An 18,052-nucleotide genomic window follows, 5' to 3' on the forward strand; every position below is an offset into this window, starting at 1 on the left:
ATATATTGCCAGACACATACAACCTACTGAGACCAAATGATGGAAAAACAGAAAATCTAAACAGACCAATAATGAATGAGGAGATTGTACATAGAAAACTCTAAATTTTTTTTCTAGCGTTAAAGCAAAAATTTATTAAAATCTATTTATACAATGTTTTAAATGGCAACCCACTCCTGTATTCTTGCCTGGAGAATCCCGGGGATGGAGGAGCCTGGTGGGCTGCCATCTACGGGGTTGCACAGAGTCTGACCTGACGGAAGTGACTTAGCAGCAGCAGCAGCATACAGTGTTTTACATACAAAAAAATAGAGTCCTTAACATTCAGGCAATGAATTCTATTCTCAAAAGTGCTTTGTGAGAAGACAGATTTCTTTTCTTGTCCTCTAGAAAGATACTTCTATTTGTATTCCTAAGAATGATGCATTTATCATACCGTTTCTCATAAGAAGAGTCCAGTTGAGATCACAAGATTTCTGCAGAGAGTGAAGTGATATTAGCAGAGCATCTTCTCCAGAATGCAATGCCTCATCAACAGAGGTGTAATGCAAGAGATACATAAAATGGTAGCTGCATCAGAGGAGTGTATGTCCACCCAGCAGGTGGGCCATGAGAAAAGCCTGAGGTCCAACAGGGTGGCCCCTAATTGCTAAGAAAGACCAACTGGGAGGCGTGGCCTCCAGGGCCTCTTCCCATTCTTTATCTTCTGAGGTGGCCATCATTTCTGGAGATTCAGGCTCCATAACAGCATTGATCACTTTGCCAATTTTGGTTTGCCCAAGGCCCCTGCTGTAATTTCAAATAGATGTTTGTCAGTTTCCATCTGCTGCTTCTTCCATTTCTCCTTGATCATCTATGCTTTCAAAGGTGTCCTCTAACATCTCTCCATGTCAGCCTTCATCATCTCTTTGGACAATGCATGCATTTGTTCATCTATTTGTTTTATCTGTATTCTATAATCTGTTTGTTTGAACTAGATTTATGGAATCTTAACTAGAATCTGAATAGCCTTCGTCACTTCTGTGCTCTTCTGCAAGAACCAGTCACTTGTAAGACTGCTAACTTGTTCTTCATCCCCATGAGTACAGAGTTCATGTGAGCTTGGGATGCATAAAACTTGCTCACAACCTTCCTTGACCTCCTCACCCCCATGGCCAGAACTACACAGATATCCTTCTGACCCCTCTTAGCAGCATCTTTCACAAATAGTCTTGATTTTTCTGCTTCTCCTTGAATGTTTCAAGCTTGCCTGTTAGCAACTCTAATTTCCTTTCTTAACCAACAAAATCAACATGCAAAAATCAGAAATTACATTTCTATATATTAACAAACTACCTGAAAAAGAAAGAAAACAATCCCACCTCTAATAGTACCAAAAAGGATAAAAATACTTAGGAACAAATTTAACCATAAGTTGAAAGATCTGTACACTGAAAAGTATAAAACATTGATGTAAGAAATTGAAAACAAAAATAAAAAGATAATTCATGTTTTTGGACTGAAAGAATTAGTGCTGATAAAATGTTCATACTACTGAAAGCAATCTATAGATGGAATGCAATCTGTACCAAGATTTTAATGTCTTTTTAAAAATAGAACTATGTACTCCAATGTTCATTGCAGCACTGTTTATAATAGCCAGGACATGGAAGCAACCTAGATGTCCATCTGCAGATGAATGGATAAGAAAGCTTTGGTACATATACACAATGGAGTATTATTCAGCCATTAAAAAGAATACATTTGAATCAGTTCTAATGAGGTGGATGAAACTGGAGCCTATTATACAGAGTGAAGTAAGCCAGAAAGAAAAACACCAATACAGTATACTAACACATATATATGGAATTTAGAAAGATGCAAATGATAACCCTGTATACGAGATAGCAAAAGAGACACAGATGTATAGAACAGTCTTTGGGACTCTGTGGGAGAGGGTGAGGGTGGGATGATTTGGGAGAATGGCATTGAAACACGTATGTTGTCATATGTGAAAAGAATCAATAGTTCAGGGTCGATGCATGTTATAGGATGCTCAGGGCTGGCATGCGGGGATGACCCAGAGGGAGGATAAAGGGAGGAGGGAGGTGGGAGGGGGGTTCGGGAGGGGGAGCTTATGTGGACCCGGGGTGAATTCATGTCAATGTATGGCAAAACCAACCAATATAATATTGTAAAATAATTTGCCTCCAATAAAAAATAAATTAATTACAAAAAAAATAAAATAAAATAAAAATAGAACTAAAAAAACAGGAAAATTTCCAAAAATAGAAATAACAAACCCTGAAATCTGTCTTTTGAAAAATAGGAAAAAAAAAAAAACAACTTGAAATTTGTAACCACACGAGAGACTCTGAATAACCAAAGCAACCTTGAGAAAGAAGAACAAAAGCTGGATGCTTCACATTTACTGATTTCAAACTATTTTACAAGGTTATAGTAGTCAAAATAGTATGGTACTGGCATAAAAACAGACACGTAGACCAATGGAACAGAACTGAGAACCCCAAAATAAACCATGCATATGTGGTCAACCAGTATTTGTTAAGGGAACCAAGAATATTCAGAGGAGAAGACAGTCTCTTCAATAATGAAACCGGACCCCTATCTTGCACCAATCACAAAAATTAACTTGAAATGGATTATGACTTTACTCTAATACCAGAAACCACAAAGGTCCTGGATGAAACCATGAGGTAAGCTCCTTGACATTGGTTTTGACAATACTGTTTTTTGTTTGTGTGTTTGTTTGGATTTGATACTTAAAGCACAAGCAACAAAAGCAAAAATAAACCTATAGGACTATATCAAGCTGAAAAGCCTCTGCACAGCGAAAGAAGTAACAAAATGAAAAGGTAGCCTACAGAATGGGAGAAATATTTGCAAACTATATATCTGACAAGGGGTTAATATTCAAAATATAGTAGGAGTTCATAAAACTTAACAGCAAAAAAAAAACCAACCCCAAACCAAAGCAAAACCCCCAAATAACCCAATTAAATGTAGGCAAAGGACCTGAATATAGGTTTTCCCAAAGAAGCCATACAAATGGCCAACAGGTACATTGAAAGGTATACGACATCACTAATCATCAGGGAAATGCAAATAAAATCCACAATGAGATATTACCTCACACCTGTTAGAATGGCTATCATCAAAAATACAAGATATAAGGCTGGCAAGGATGTGGGGGAAAGGGAACCCTTGCACACTGTTGGTGGGAGTGTAAACTAGTGCAGTCACTGTGGAAAAGAGTACAAAGTTGCCTCAAAAAATTAGAAATAAAACTGTCATATGATCCAGCAACTTCAATTTCAGGTATATATCCAAAGGAAATGAAATCACTATCTTGAATAGATATCTGCATTCCATGTTCAAAGCAGTGTTATTCACAAAAGCCAAGGTATGGAAGCAACCCAAGTTGTTTGTAAGTGGATGAATGAATAAAACAATGTGATACAGATAGACAGATATAGAGACACACACATATACAGGAATATTATTCAACCATAACAAAAAGGAAATCTTGACATTTGTGACAGCATGGATGTGAACCTTGAGGGTATTATGTTGAGTGAAATAAGTTAGACAAAGATAAATACTATTACTAGATGAACTCACTTATACGTGGAATCTGAAAAACAAACTCACAGAAACAGAGTAGTTTGGTGGTTGCCCAGGGGTTGGCGGGGTGGGCTGGGATGTGTGCAGGTGGTCAAAGGGTATAAACTCCCAGGTTTGAGATGAGTGATTTCTGGGGATCTACTGTACAGGAGGGTGACAGTAGCTAACAGTATTGTTATATGCATGAAAGTTGCCAAGAAAAAATCCTTAAAGGTCCACACACACACACAAACGTGCACAAAAGGTAACTACGTGAGGCTCTGGACGTGTTAACCAACTTTATTATTATAACCATTCTGAAACGTACACAAGTATCAAACCATCACATGGACACCTTAAGCTTATGCAATATGTCAGTTATATCATGATAAAAGTGGTAAAATTCAAGCAAATATGAACAAGGATAAAAGAAAAGAGAAAGAATAATAAGGCAAGAAAGTGCAAGATATATTCCATGAAAGTCTGCACCTTTTCCAGGACAAGGCGAAAGAAATCAGAAAACTGCCCCTTCCTCTCCTCCACCTCAACACAAATAAAATACCTTATCTCCTCTAGGAGACCAGACAATTGCTGCCTCCAGCAGGAACTGTATTCCCCACTGATCTCTGAGACTGTGCATTTTTGTAACTATTCTGAACAAATCACTGAATTAATTTCCTTTTTATTTCCTTATAAGAAAACTAAACTACTAATATACCAAAATGCTCTCCCTCACTGGAAAATTCCCCTGATTCTCGTATTTGGGTTTATATGACTCCATTTGGAGTTAGTTTTAGGAGACGTGATTTTTTTTTAAAAGGAAACATTTAGTACTACAGTTGGTCTAAGTGTTCTCTTCTATATAGGCCAATATAAGCTTCCCCCCCACCAATTCTTTGCTTTCTTCCTCTCAGTTTTATTCACCCTCTGCTTTCAGAGTGCTACTTTCCATACCAAACTTTTCATCCTCAAAACGGTTACAGACTTTTCAAGATGAATGTTGGTTCCCCAAATACAAACCCTGGGACTCAGATGCATCATTGGGGGTTAACTTCTCAGTACAGAAAGACAACGTTTTACAAATAGTCTCTGACTTTACAGACTTATCTGAGTACGTTTTACAGGAGACTGAGCCTGAAGCTATTCAAGGCACCTTATCCTCAGCACCCCTACCCGTATGGTAGTCTGCAGGGGCTGCCATTACAAAATGCCATGCACTGTGTGGCTTAAAAAACAGAAGTTCATATTCTCAGAGGTTTGGAAATTGGGCAGTCCAAGGTCAAGGTCCTGGTTTCTGCTGAGCTCTCTCCTGGCTAGTAGATGTCTGCCTTCATGCTGTGTTCTCACATGGAGAAGGAAGAAAGAGCATGAACTCTCTGGTATGGTCTCATTAGGACGCTAATCCTCTTGGATGGATCAGGGCTCCATCCACCCTTATGATTTTACTTCATTTTAATTACTTTCTTATTCCAAATATAGTCACATTGGGGGATTAGGGTTTCAACATATGACTTTGGGGTGACATGATTCTGTCTATAGGACCCTTCCCCAATACTGTAAAGTGAAAACAGACAGAAACTCACAACAAATATCCATTTTTAACTTCATTACCCATTGGCGGAAATTAATTATGAAAAAGAATCAGCAAGTTGTATCATCTACCACTACTCCTGCTACACAGTAGGAAGAAAATAACTTTTCTTGTGTTTCAAAGCACTTTGGAGAGTTCTTTTTCTTTAACATGAAGGTTAAAATGGTTTGGTAGCTGGACTTAAGGTGATAATCACTTTGTAGTACATATAGATGTTAAATTTTAATGCTGAAAACCTGAAACATATAATAAAACAGTGTTTTTAAATGAAAAAAAAAAAGATTTCATATAATCCCGTAACAACCCTTTTACCTCTCCCCTTATATTACCCCTCATTCTCCTTCTCCTGGTAACCACTAGTTTGTTCTCTATTATCTGTGAGTCTACTTCTTTTTTTGTTTTATTCACTAATTTGTTTTTGAGATTCCACATATAAATGATGTCATACAGTGTTTGTCTTTCTCTGTCTGACTCAGTAGCTTCTTATTGAAAAAATATTGGGGACTCTTGGCCAGAGAATCATGTTGAAACATGTTTTGATGGAGCCTTATAAGCAATTACCCTTCCTCCCTGCTGAAGCAAGCATTCCTCACATCTGCTGAGCTTTGCAGATTCACAAAGCACTTCAATATCAGTGATTTCATCTTCACAACCACCAAGCAAGATGTATCAATAATAATGATAATATTAATAATAAAAACTTTTATTGAGGGCTGACTTGGTGGCTGTTACTACACCAAATGTTTTATATGAGTCAGGTCAATTGTCATGACAATAAATCTGATTATTCCTGTTGAAAGATGAGGAAACCAAAGCTCAGAAAAAGTAAGTAAATTGTTCCCATTTTATAGACCCAGAACCAAGTTCTCTAAGACCCTTTCTAAGGCACCATGCTGTTTCTCAGCATCTCCAAGTCACCCTTGGGGCCGGAGACCATTTTGGTGCCCTTTTGGGGCCTCACCATCCCAGCCTGGAAGAGATCAGTCACAGTGGTCTATCAGCTGTGCCTGTAAGCCATGGTTTGTACACTCACACAAAGATATCTCAAAAGTAAAAGCAAAGGGCATGATCCCAGTTGGAAACAACTAATGGGGATCCTTTGCCTCTGAGGCAAGAGCTCCAATCTACAACGAGAGGCGCCAGCTCCACTGGCATGCTGTCTACATAATGCGAACCATGGCATTTGGCAATGGCTCTTAAATTTGGCACACTCCACACTCCTCCTGGACCCACGAGATAACATAACCAAATGTTTTCTGAGGCTGTAAGAAATGCATGCTTTGCAGGTAGGAAGAAATGCAAACATCATCCCTACAGGGGGCTCGCTTCATCCAATCCCAAGGGCAAAATGGCTCAGTCCCTGCCGATCCTCCAAAAGGTTAAATGTGAGCAAGGACCCAGATAAATGGTCACAATGCAAACAAAGTCATGTAAATAAATGCATCTCTGATCGACACGGGCTGGTGATGCCAAATATACCATCTGCACCATTTCTCATGATGAGTTTTTTTTTTTTTCCCCTGCAAGTCCCAAGCAGCGAGAAGATGACCATGTTTATGCAGACCAAGGCACACTTCATTTGACACTCTTGGAAATTTAAAAAAAATTTCAGATCCACAGAGAATCAATAGCATTTATGTTTTTATAGGTAAGCTTGAAGTTAGAAGAAAGAAATCTCACTAGAAAGTATAGGGCAAATGTCTGGGGCCTGAAAAGGTACTTGTCGTGTACTGTGATTTTCAGAGGACTCTAGTTACATCTGCAATCTAAGTCTCTTCAACTAGACCATTCACTTATTCACTTAACAAAAGTATTGTTGTTTAATCGCTAAGTCATGTCTGACTCTTTTGCACCTCATCGACTATAGCCTGCCAGGCTCCTCTATCCACAGGATTTATCTGTTGACTCAGATGATAAAGAATCTGCCTGCAATGAGGGACATACAGGTTCGATCCCAGGGTCTGGAAGATCCCCTGGAGAAAGGAATGGCAACCCACTCTAGTATTCTTGTCTGGAAAATTTCATGGACAGAAGAGCTTGGTGGGCTACAGTTCATAGGGTTTGCAAAGGGTCTGACATGACTGAATGACTTCCACTTTCATTGTTTTGTTTAATCTCTATATCATGTTGCCATGCCCTCCTCCAGGAATACTCCTAACCCAGGAATCAAACCTGTATCTCCTGCGTCTCTTCACTGGCAGGCAGATTCTTTACCACTGAGCTACCTGGGAAGTCCCAACGACTTTGGAGTTAATATTCTAACTCTTGCATAACACACAATTCTGCAGCCGCTGCTGCTAAGTCGTTTCAGTTGTGTCCGACTCTGTGCGACCCAATAGACGGCAGCCCACCAGGCTCCCCCATTCCTGGGATTCTCCAGACAAGAACATTGGAGTGGGTTGCCATTTCCTTCTCCAATGCATGAAAGTGAAAAGTGAAAGTGAAGTCGCTCAGTCGTGTCCGACTCCTAGCAACCTCATGGACTGCAGCCCACCAGGCTCCTCCATCCATGGGATTGTCCAGGCAAGAGTATTGGAGTGGGGTGCCATTGCCTTCTCCAGAATTCTGTGGGAAAAACAACAAAAAACACCCACAGACAGAGTGATAGTTGTTATGGTAGAGGAGCCACAGCTAGAGGAGTGATGATCCCCACTCTTCTTGAGGGGGACAGGCTGGAGGATGTGGAGAGAGCACCAGGGGGTTCAGGAAAAGCCACAGAGAGGAAGAGCCATTTGAGTTGGGCAGTGAGGGATGAGCAGGAGCTCTCCATGCAGGTAAAGGGCAAAGGAGTGGGATGTTCTTGGAGCAAGGACACGGGGAGAGAAAAAGCACTTCTGTTCAAGGAGTGATGTCTAGGCTACTCTGACTTGAGACCAAGGTGTCTGAAAACAGTGGAAGAAAAGGAGAAGGTATAGCCTGGGGGCTGGTTTGGGGTCAGAGTGAAGGCAGAGATGGTAGTGTTAAAGCCTTGGGATTTCTTTTAATAGGCCAGGGGACATTGTTTGTTTACATTTTAAAGCAAGGCACTGACCTAATCTTATCTGAGTTTTAGAAAGGTTATACTGGACTAAACAGAGTGGGCCTTGAGGCTGTCAAAATGTTCGTAATTTGTCCCAAAACAGGGATGGTGGAATCTTTCCCCAGGAGGTTAAACAAATTTCCCAAATGCCAGGATGCTGGGGAACCGCATCCAGGGAGCAGGCCCCCAAATCTCCCCCACAGTAGAGGGCAGGGTATCCGCTTGGGCCCAGGGCCCAGCTCTGTTGCCTACCTCCCCAGCAGCCACAGGTGGAGAAAAATGCTACAAAGCAAGGAAAACAAGTAAACCAACTGGCAAAAACCTTTTCAGTACTCCAAGAAAGAGACTTTTCAAACACAAGACTCTTTCCTATGAGAAAGACAGAGGCTGTGGTCCCTGGTCTCTCCCCATTCAAACCCAGACCCAACCACCTCCACAAATGTAGTCAGTCTGCAGATAAAAATGCTTTTGCTACCAACGCTTCTGTCAGGCACAGGCTTCAGTGTTGTTCAAGCTTTACGTTTTTAATACCCTCATTAATATAACATGCCCTTTGCTGTGGGTATGATGCAAGCACTCAACTGGTATCTTTTGTTTTCTTTGCTGTGCTACACAGCATGTGGGATCTTAGTTCCCTGAGCAGGAATTGAACCCAGGACCCTGGCAGGGGAAGTGCAGAGTCTTATCCACTGAACCACCAGGGAAGTCTTCAGTGGCTGCTGCTGCTGCTAAGTCGCTTCAGTCATGTCCGACTCTGTGCGACCCCACAGATGGAAGCCCACCAGGCTCCTCTGTCCATAGGATTTTCCAGGCAAGAGTACTAGAGTGGGGTGCCATTGCCTTCTCCAAGTCTTCAGTGGAGTCTTATAGAAATGCTCTTGTTCTCTTGACTGTCTGCCCTGCCTGTGTTCAGCCCCTGACTCAGAAGCCGATGGCCCTGACACCCATTTCCCCCGACACGTGGAATCTTTAGCTTCTTCAGCAGGGCAGCTGCCCCCACTTTTCTGAAGGACTCCGTCGCTCTCTGCACACCCGCTTACCCTCCATCTCAGAGCAGTCATGGGACTCAAAGAAGCTGCCAAAGCAGAGAAACCTCTGCTGGGAAGGAGGACCAGGTGAGCAAAGTTCTGAGCAGAAACCTGCACAACCACAGCAGGTAGGCACTTAACTGGGGCTTTTAAAGAGATTCTTCCAGTGAGCGTTCCTTGGCCATTTGCTGCACCTGCTACAAAATCCTAATATGGCCCAGCAGCAATAAGAATGGGAGAAGGCAATGGCACCCCACTCCAGTACCCTTGCCTGGAAAATCCCATGGACAGAGGAGCCTGGTAGGCTGCAGTCCATGGGGTCGCTAGGAGTCGGACACGATTGAGCGACTTCACTTTCACTTTTCACTTTCATGCATTGGAGAAAGAAATGGCAACCCACTCCAGTACTCTTGCCTGGAGAATCTCATGGACAGAGAAGCCTGGAAGGCTGCAGTCCATGGGGTCGCGAAGAGTCGTACACGACTGAGCGACTTCACTTTCACACATTGGAGAAGGAAATGGCAACCCACTCCAGTGTTCTTGCCTTGAGAATCCCAGCGACGGGGGAGCCTGGTGGGCTGCCATCTATGGGGTCACACAGAGTCAAACACAACTGAAGTGACTTAGCAGCAGGACACAACTGAAGTGACTTAGCAGCAGCAATAAGAATTTGCATGGAGGTGCCCCCTGCTTTATCATGGAAACCAACAGATTTTCCTAAAATCCTGCAAAGGGAAGAAAAAAATCATGTTTAGCACCATGGTCAGTAGTGTGGAACATGGTCTCAACAGAGGAAAAGCAGTGGGTCCTGGGCCGGTGAGCAAGCCTCTGGTCCAAGGAGAGAGGAAACTGACAGAACACGTGCTAACTTGACTTCACTTCTGGTCATAAAGCATCCGATCACCTTCCTAGGATAAAGCAGCAATTTTTTTCTATTCTGCTCTCAAAAGCATCTTTCTTCCCTGTTACTAAAATTGATTTCATTCCCATTTAGCTATAAGCCAAACAGAGCCCTGCATCCACCATCTCCCAGTTCATTTTCCATCGTGTCATTTTATTTTAGCTTTAGAACCTGAATTCTTGTTTACATGTCAATAACTCAGGGTTACTTATGCTGACTTAAAAACAAAAAGAGACCACTAATCATTGATTGTTTGATATATACCATTTACAACAAAAGATCTTATTCCCACTGATCATTTTTTTGTTATTAAAATGTAGTTTTGAGCTCTTTTTCTCTCAAGGACTGGGTTTGGATAATTGAGCTCTGAAGAAAGATTGAAAACTCTTTCCATATAAATGGAGGGGAAAATCTGAAATGTTAAGTACTAACTCGTAGTCCACTATTGCCCTTACCTTTAATAATGGAAGCACAGTTTAGCACACAATGCAAAAGAGCATCCTTGTATTTTTAAATTGCAAGTGTCCAATTATGTACAAGGGTCAAGACAAAATTGATCTGAAGGAGCTCAATTTTAAAATCATTTAAAAAATCAGGACAAAGGATGCCACATTATTAAACTAAAATGTTTAAAAATGAAAAGTATTATGCATGCCGCATGGTGGAAGATCAGATTTTTATTAATGCAAGTTTTAAATGCTGATTAATCCCCTCGAGAGTCAGTTTCCCAAAGCACTGGACTGTATTCAAGTCTTTTTCAAAACGGCACATCACTTCCATTATTCTGAATATTAATTGAACAACATTATAACGAAGGATACAAAGCAAGATTTAAAGCATGATTACAGCTGTCAGTGCTTACATCTAAATAAGTCATTGGAAATTCAAGCTTAGAAGGAAAAAAATGGTGTAAATCGGTCTTAGAATGGTGAAGCTCTCTCAGCCTCTTTCAAAAATGAATTTGCTGCTTTAGGACTCGAGAAAGCTTCAGCTGTGACTTGGTCTTACTATATTTATCTGGGCAAATCTCAATCAGAAATCAGAGTTCTGTTTTTTTTCTTGAGATTTGGGACAATGTCAAGGAGATTTTCTTTTGAGGGAGAAGGAAAGGGAGAGCCAAATAATATTAATAGTTGATAGAATTTCCCATTTCCTTATTTTATATTTCTATTTCAGTCTCATGTCTATACTCAAAAATCAAACAATTAAGCAAATTTAATCAAATGAGCTGTTATGGTTCCAAAACAACTCATTAAGCTGAGAGTCAAGCAACTGAAAGTAACTAATGACTTATTTTCACAACAACCTATTGTCTAAATTCAACTTTTTTTACTTCCTAATCCCAATTTGGGGGTAGGTGAAAATCCCCACTTCCCTATCAAAAGCAGAGTAAAATGCTAGCTTCTATTACCACCTTGGGGGAATTTGAGTTTGTTTCTTTAAATGGTTGCTGTGTATCTGAGTGATAGCTCTTTGTTTGAAAGGATGCAAAAGCTACTCTCACATCTAATTCTAGTGAGATAAATGGCATTATGAAGGGAATATTAAAAATTTACAGCCCCTTTTACTAAGTTTATTTGTCAGCCAAACATGCTGAATATTGCATAGCACACACGCACACACAAAAGCATGCCATCCTGACGATGAAAAAGATATGAGGAAATAATGATGCAGTGCTAACAAGTCTGATGGAGGTTGCATATCTCCGTTGCTGTTTGGCATGTCATTTAATTGTATTGCGCCAAACCGGCAGAATCGCACAATATGTTAGTGTAAAGGGTCCACAGTTTAAGCGGAAAATCTAGAAGTGTTAACTATACACTGTCTAATTATACAACCTTACTGTCCCAGAATGTGATTTCAGAAACCATTTCTGACATATGGGAAAAGGGTAGAACAGCTGGTCATTAAGGTTTTCTCAAGACTATTTAGCAACACACTTGAATGTAATTAAAGTGAGACACTAAATACTGCACTTGTGGTACAATGTATTTTTAATTTTTATGGCATGTGGTAAAAGTAAATAGATGCAAAGCATTCAAGTTTCTCCAGTCGGCATCCAACTTGTCAAAGATGCAGGATCTGTTTGGCTGATTGTAAGCCGGGTCCTGGTGTTAAGTCACAGACATCCATTTGGGATGTTTAAGGCTGTCTTAAAGGGACTGCATTTGGCAATACTCTGAGGGGTGTTTAACTGGAACTCCCAGACAAAGCATGAGATGAATTCATTCATTTATTTATGCATTCATTCATCAAACAAGACCTGGAATAATTTTAGGTGATAAAGACATTGGCCCTGCCCTCGAGTTACTCACAGCTTATTACGCTTAAAATACAGAGTGACGAAAGGTGATTAAAGGGTACCACAGAAGCACCAAAAAGGGGTTTCAGGTCCGAACTGGTGATGTCCAGCGAAACCCCCTAAATAGGAGTCCATTTAAGCAGGTAGAAAACAAGGGAGGGAGGGGTAAGGACAATCCAAGCAGAGGGAGCAGATTATGCAAAGGTTTGGAGGTGAGAGTTTTGTAATAAGAATATGATCTTTACACTTATTGAACATTTACAACATCTGGGCACTAGGCTAAGCCCCTGATACGTATTATCTCATTTAATTCTCCCGGCAACTCAATGTGCTAAGTACTATGGTCTACACTTTACAGATAGGGAAACTAACAGGATTCAAACCCAGGTTTGTCTGCATCTCAAAGCAAACTTTTTTCCATATTGCCTTCTCCCAACTGATGGGAAGAGCCAAGTCTATTTAGTTTTTAAAGAACTTAGTGTATAGACTCATCTACTGCTACTGCTGCTAAGTCACTTCAGTCGTGTCTGACTCTGTGTGATCCCATAGACGGAAGCCCACCAGGCTCCCCCATCCCTGGGATTCTCCAGGCAAGAACACTGGAGTGGGTTACCATTTCCTTCTCCAATGTGTGAAAGTGAAAAGTGAAAGTGAAGTCGCTCAGTCGTGTCCGACCCTTAGCGACCCCACGGACTGCAGCCTACCAGGCTCCTCCATCCATGGGATTTTCTAGGCAATGGTACTGGAGTGGCTTGCCATTGCCTTCTCCGATAGACTCATCAGTCCCTATTAAAACCCTGTGATTAAGAGAAAGACAAGCTACAGAGTGGAAGAAAATATTTGCAAATCACATATCTAATAAAGAGCTTATATCCAGATACGTAAAGAACTCTCAAAACTCAATGGTAAGAAAATAAATCACCTAGTTAAGTAGCTGAGCAATAGATCTAACAGATACTTCTCCAAAGAAAAAATGTAATGCTAAATATGCATATGAAAAACTGCTTACCATCATTAGCCATTCGGGAAATGAGCATGAAAATCACAAAGAAATATCATTATCTTCCTATTAGAATGGCTAAAATAACAACTAAATCATGACAATACCAAGTGCTTTCAAGGGTGTGGAGCAACTGGAACTCCTATACATTGCTGATGGGAGTGTAAGATTGTGCAGCCACTCTGGAAAATTTTGGTAGTTTCTTATAAAGTTAAACATACCCTTACCATATGATCCAGTAAACCCACTCCTAGGTATCTGCCTTAGAGAGATGAATACCTATGTGAATATTTAGAGCAGAGTTATTCACAATCTTTGAAAACTAGAAACAATACAAATATCCTTCAGCAAATGAATTGGCAAACTGTCTTACTTTCACACAGTGGAATACTGCTCAGCCATGAAAAGGAATGAACTAATACACACAACCAACTAGAATAAATATACACAACATTGATAAATGGAACTCTAGTCTTTAGGGAAAATATAACATTCCAGGTACCACATTAGACTTGCCAAGATTTCTCCTTTCATCATCTAATCTTCCAACAGATCTATGAGATAAACTGTAATATCCCCATTTTACAAGCAAGGAATCTGAGGTTCAAAGCAGTTAAGAAGCTCCCCCATGTACGTGAGTGCAAGTGCACACACAGACACACACACCCAGACATATACCTATACACGAAGCTAAGGAGTCACAGGATCAATATAGAAGCCCATAGTTTTTCCATCATGGTTGGTTAGTGCCTACTTTGATTTATATTGCTACATAACTTTACAGAAGATATAGTAATTCTAAGAAAACAGGGCATAGCATGAGGAATTATGAATTGTGGTTAAGAAGCCAGATCTGAGACACTCCAGGGCTGAGCCCTGTTTGTGGGATTACTCTGGCCTTCTCTCTTTTCTTCTCTATCTAAGGGTGTTTCATTGTTCACTAGAATCTTCAACAGACAGTGGCTGAGAAAAAAAAGAAATGAAACTCAAACCGACTCACTTTACTCCTTACGTTGTTGTTGTTTAGTCGCTGAATCATGTCTGACTCTTTTGTCACTCCATGGACTGTAGCCCGCCAAGCTCCTCTGTCTATGGGATTTGCCAGGCAAGAATACCAAAGTGGATTGCCATTTCCTTCTCCAGGGGATCTTCCCGACCCAGGGATCAAAGCCATGTCTCCTTGCATTGGCAGGAAAATTCTTCACCTCTGAGCCATGAGGGAAGCCCCCCGACAGATGTCTAGAAATGCTGAAACTTTGGCTAATAAGAAATTGAAAATTGGCTGTGAATAATCATCATCTTTACAACTGCTATATTCTTATTAGTATAAGTGACCAAGCAATGCTGCAGCTGTGAGCTCTGATCCTGTAGTTTCAACCTCTTTACCACCACTGTGAAACTATATCTTTAATTTTCCTTACTGCTTCTTAAGGGGCAGCCCTTCAACCTTAAAGACTACTTTGCTGCAAAAGGACATGATTTGGAGTTGTTTTCCACTATAGGAAGAGTAGAATTAGAGGCTCTTCCACATTCCCTTACTCTCTCCCAATCTCTACTGTCATCGTAGTAGCTGGACACAGTGAAAGGGTGTAGACTTTTGGCCAGAGAACAAAAGAAACTAACTGACCCACGTGGGCATTGAGCCCTTGACCTCATTAGTATTGTTTTCTCACCACCTCTGCTGACAGACAGCCCAATTATGAACACTGAATCAAAGAGGGAAGTCACCTCTTCACCTGGAGCCAAGAAAAGTCTACGACGGCTGGTTGTTAAGAAGGGAGTGCTTCTCGAGGCAAAAAACCACAGTATGAACATCCATAAGCAATTTCTAAGCTTCTTCCAATTTTGCATGGCTCAGTCTAACAAGAATTGCTGTCAATGTGGTGTCCAGTCTGAGAGGTGACAAAAGTTTTAGGACCATCACTTTACAACGGATGCGCTGGAGTATACAGGGTGTACCTTTTTACAAAGACTCTCAAGTCTAAGCCAACTTAAATCATCTGCAGTTGTAATACCCCATTCTTACTCCTCACTTTGAAACCCTTTCCCACTGTTAGTCTTCACACCCGAAGCTCTGCCTATAAACAGAACACTTCTTTTGAGTGTCCACTGAGGGATCTATGGAAGAGATATTTCCACAGTTGACTTTTCAATTGAAATGAGTCTTGTTACTCTATGGCATTATAGAGGTTCTTCAAAGTGGTGCTTAAACTGTTAATTACAACTTCCTTGTTCTGAAAGGTAGTGAATTTGTTTAAGATTTGTGTCTCCGTATATGAGTTTATGTGAGCATATAATTATTTAGGAATTTTTTAAAGTATAAGTTGAGTTATATCTAATTAGTTGTATTTCATTTTTTGAAAACTAAAGTTACTCCTATAATCTCCTGGAATGCAATGACTGAGTAGGTCAGTCAAGGCATGATGCTAATAAAAATCAAAGAAGATGGCTCAATTCCCTGACCAGTTACAGGGCTTTTTTATAGTCATGGGCCACAACTTCAGGCAGAGACAACCAGCTCATACACGGTGTGATTTTCATAATGAGAACAAGGGGAAAGGGCATGATAATTCATCGTAGAAACACATCTTTTTTACCGGAAAAAAGAGAGCCAATTCTGATGGTAGTTGGTTTAGCTTTATATTGCTGTCATATACAAGGGTGGCACTACTTAATGAATTAGAAGACAAATGTCCAGAAACTAAAGCTGACCCACTCAAAGATGAATTATAGTTCTAGACTCTAAATTGTGGTTATATTTCAGAACATATTTTACTTTATAGAAGACTTTTTGATCCTATGGATTTGACTGCTAGCTCTTCCTTCTATTCTGTTCTTCTTAGTACCAGACAACAACTCATTTCCTACCAAGCTCATGCAATGACATAAAGTGTATCTTAAAGATATTGTGAGCCCAGTTCCAGACCACCACAATAAAGCAAATATTGCAATAAAACAAGTCACAGCAATTTTTAAATTTCCCAGCGCATATAAAAGTTATACTTACATATACTGTGGTCTACGAAGCATGCAATAGCATTAGTTCTAAAAAGGAATGTACATACCTTAAATAAAAATACCTAATTGCTAACTATCATCTGAGCCTGTAGCAAATCAATCTTTTTGCTGGTGGAGGGTCTTGCCTCCATGTTGACAGCTGCTGACTGATCAGGGTGGTGGTCGATGAAGTTTGGGGTGGTTGGCCGAAAAATTTGTTTGGATTTTTCTATAGCATCTTGCAGAGTATGTCTCCACCAGACATCCATCTTTTTTTCTGAGCGGTGGGTCCCAAGAGTGGGCTTAGACTATTCATTAAACCATGCTGTAAACAGATGTGCTGTCATCTATGTTGTTCCACTTATGGAGCACAGGCAGAGTAGATTAGCACAATTCTTAAGGGCCCCAGAATTTCAGAATGGGAAATGAACAATGACTTCAACTTCAAGTCACCAGCTACAATAGCCCCAAACAAGAGTATCAGTTGGGCTTTTTGAAGCCAAGCATTGACTTCTTCTCTATAACTATGAAAGTCCTAGGTGGAGTCTTCTTCCAAAAGAAGACATAGAAAAATTGGTAGCCACCTTGCTTAAGGATCTTAGTTAGCTCTTCTGGATAACTCATTGAGGCTTCTATATCAGCACTTGCTGCTTCACTTAGCACTTTGATGAAATGGCAGCTTTCCTGACACCTCGTGAACCAACTTCTCCTAACTTCAAACTTTCCTTCTGCAGCTCCCTCACCTCTCTCAACTTTGAGGAATTGAAGAGAATTAGAGCCTTGTTCTGGATTAAGCTTTATAAGCAAGTGTTGTGGCTGACTGGACCTTCTATCAAGACCACTAAAACTTCCTCCATATAATAAGGTTGTTTTGCTTTCTTATCATTGGTGTGTTCACTGAAGTAGCATTTTAAATTCCTTTAAGAACTTTTCCTTTCCACGCCCAGCTTGGCTGATTGGCAAAACAGGACTTGCTTTCAGCTTATCCTGGCTTTGGACATGCCTTCCTCACTAAGTTTAATCTTATTTCTATATTTTTATTTAAGATAAGAGATATGTGACCCTTCCTTTTGTTTGAACACTTAGAGGCCATTGTAGGGTTATTAACTGGCTTCATTTCGATACTGCTGTGTCTCAGGGAATAGAAAGGCCTGAGGAGAGGGAGAGAGATTGGGGGATGGCTGACTGGTGGACCAGTCAGAACATATATAACAATTATCAGTTAAGTTAGTTGTCTTATGTGGGTGTGATTAATGGTGTTCCAAACAATTACTATGGTAACATCATGGATCACTGATCACAGTCACCATAATGAATCTCATAATTATGAAAAAGTTTGAAATATTGTGATAGTTGCATAAATGTTATACAGAAATAAGAAGTGAGCAAACGCTATTGGAAAAATGGTGCCAATAGACTTGCTTGATGCAGGGTTGCCACAGCTTTGTGTATGTGTGTGTGCATGCTCAGTTGTGTCTGACTCTTTGTGACCCCATGGACTGTAGAGCCTGCCAGGCTCCTCTGTCCATGGGATTTTCCAGGCAAGATTACTGGAGTGGGTTGCCATTTCCTACTCCAGGGATTGAACTGACCTCTCCTGCATCTCCTGCA

At 40.5% G+C, this 18,052-nt stretch overlaps 1 pseudogene; it reads right to left on the reverse strand.

The window, feature by feature from the left end:
- Positions 1 to 575: 575 nt before the first annotated feature.
- Positions 576 to 1,266, reverse strand: LOC129550936 (charged multivesicular body protein 3 pseudogene; annotated as a pseudogene).
- Positions 1,267 to 18,052: the final 16,786 nt, after the last annotated feature.

The sequence above is a fragment of the Moschus berezovskii genome, chromosome 17 (assembly GCF_049115385.1).
Source record: "Moschus berezovskii isolate FMDL1 chromosome 17, NW_MosBer_1.0, whole genome shotgun sequence".
Lineage (NCBI taxonomy): Eukaryota > Metazoa > Chordata > Mammalia > Artiodactyla > Moschidae > Moschus > Moschus berezovskii.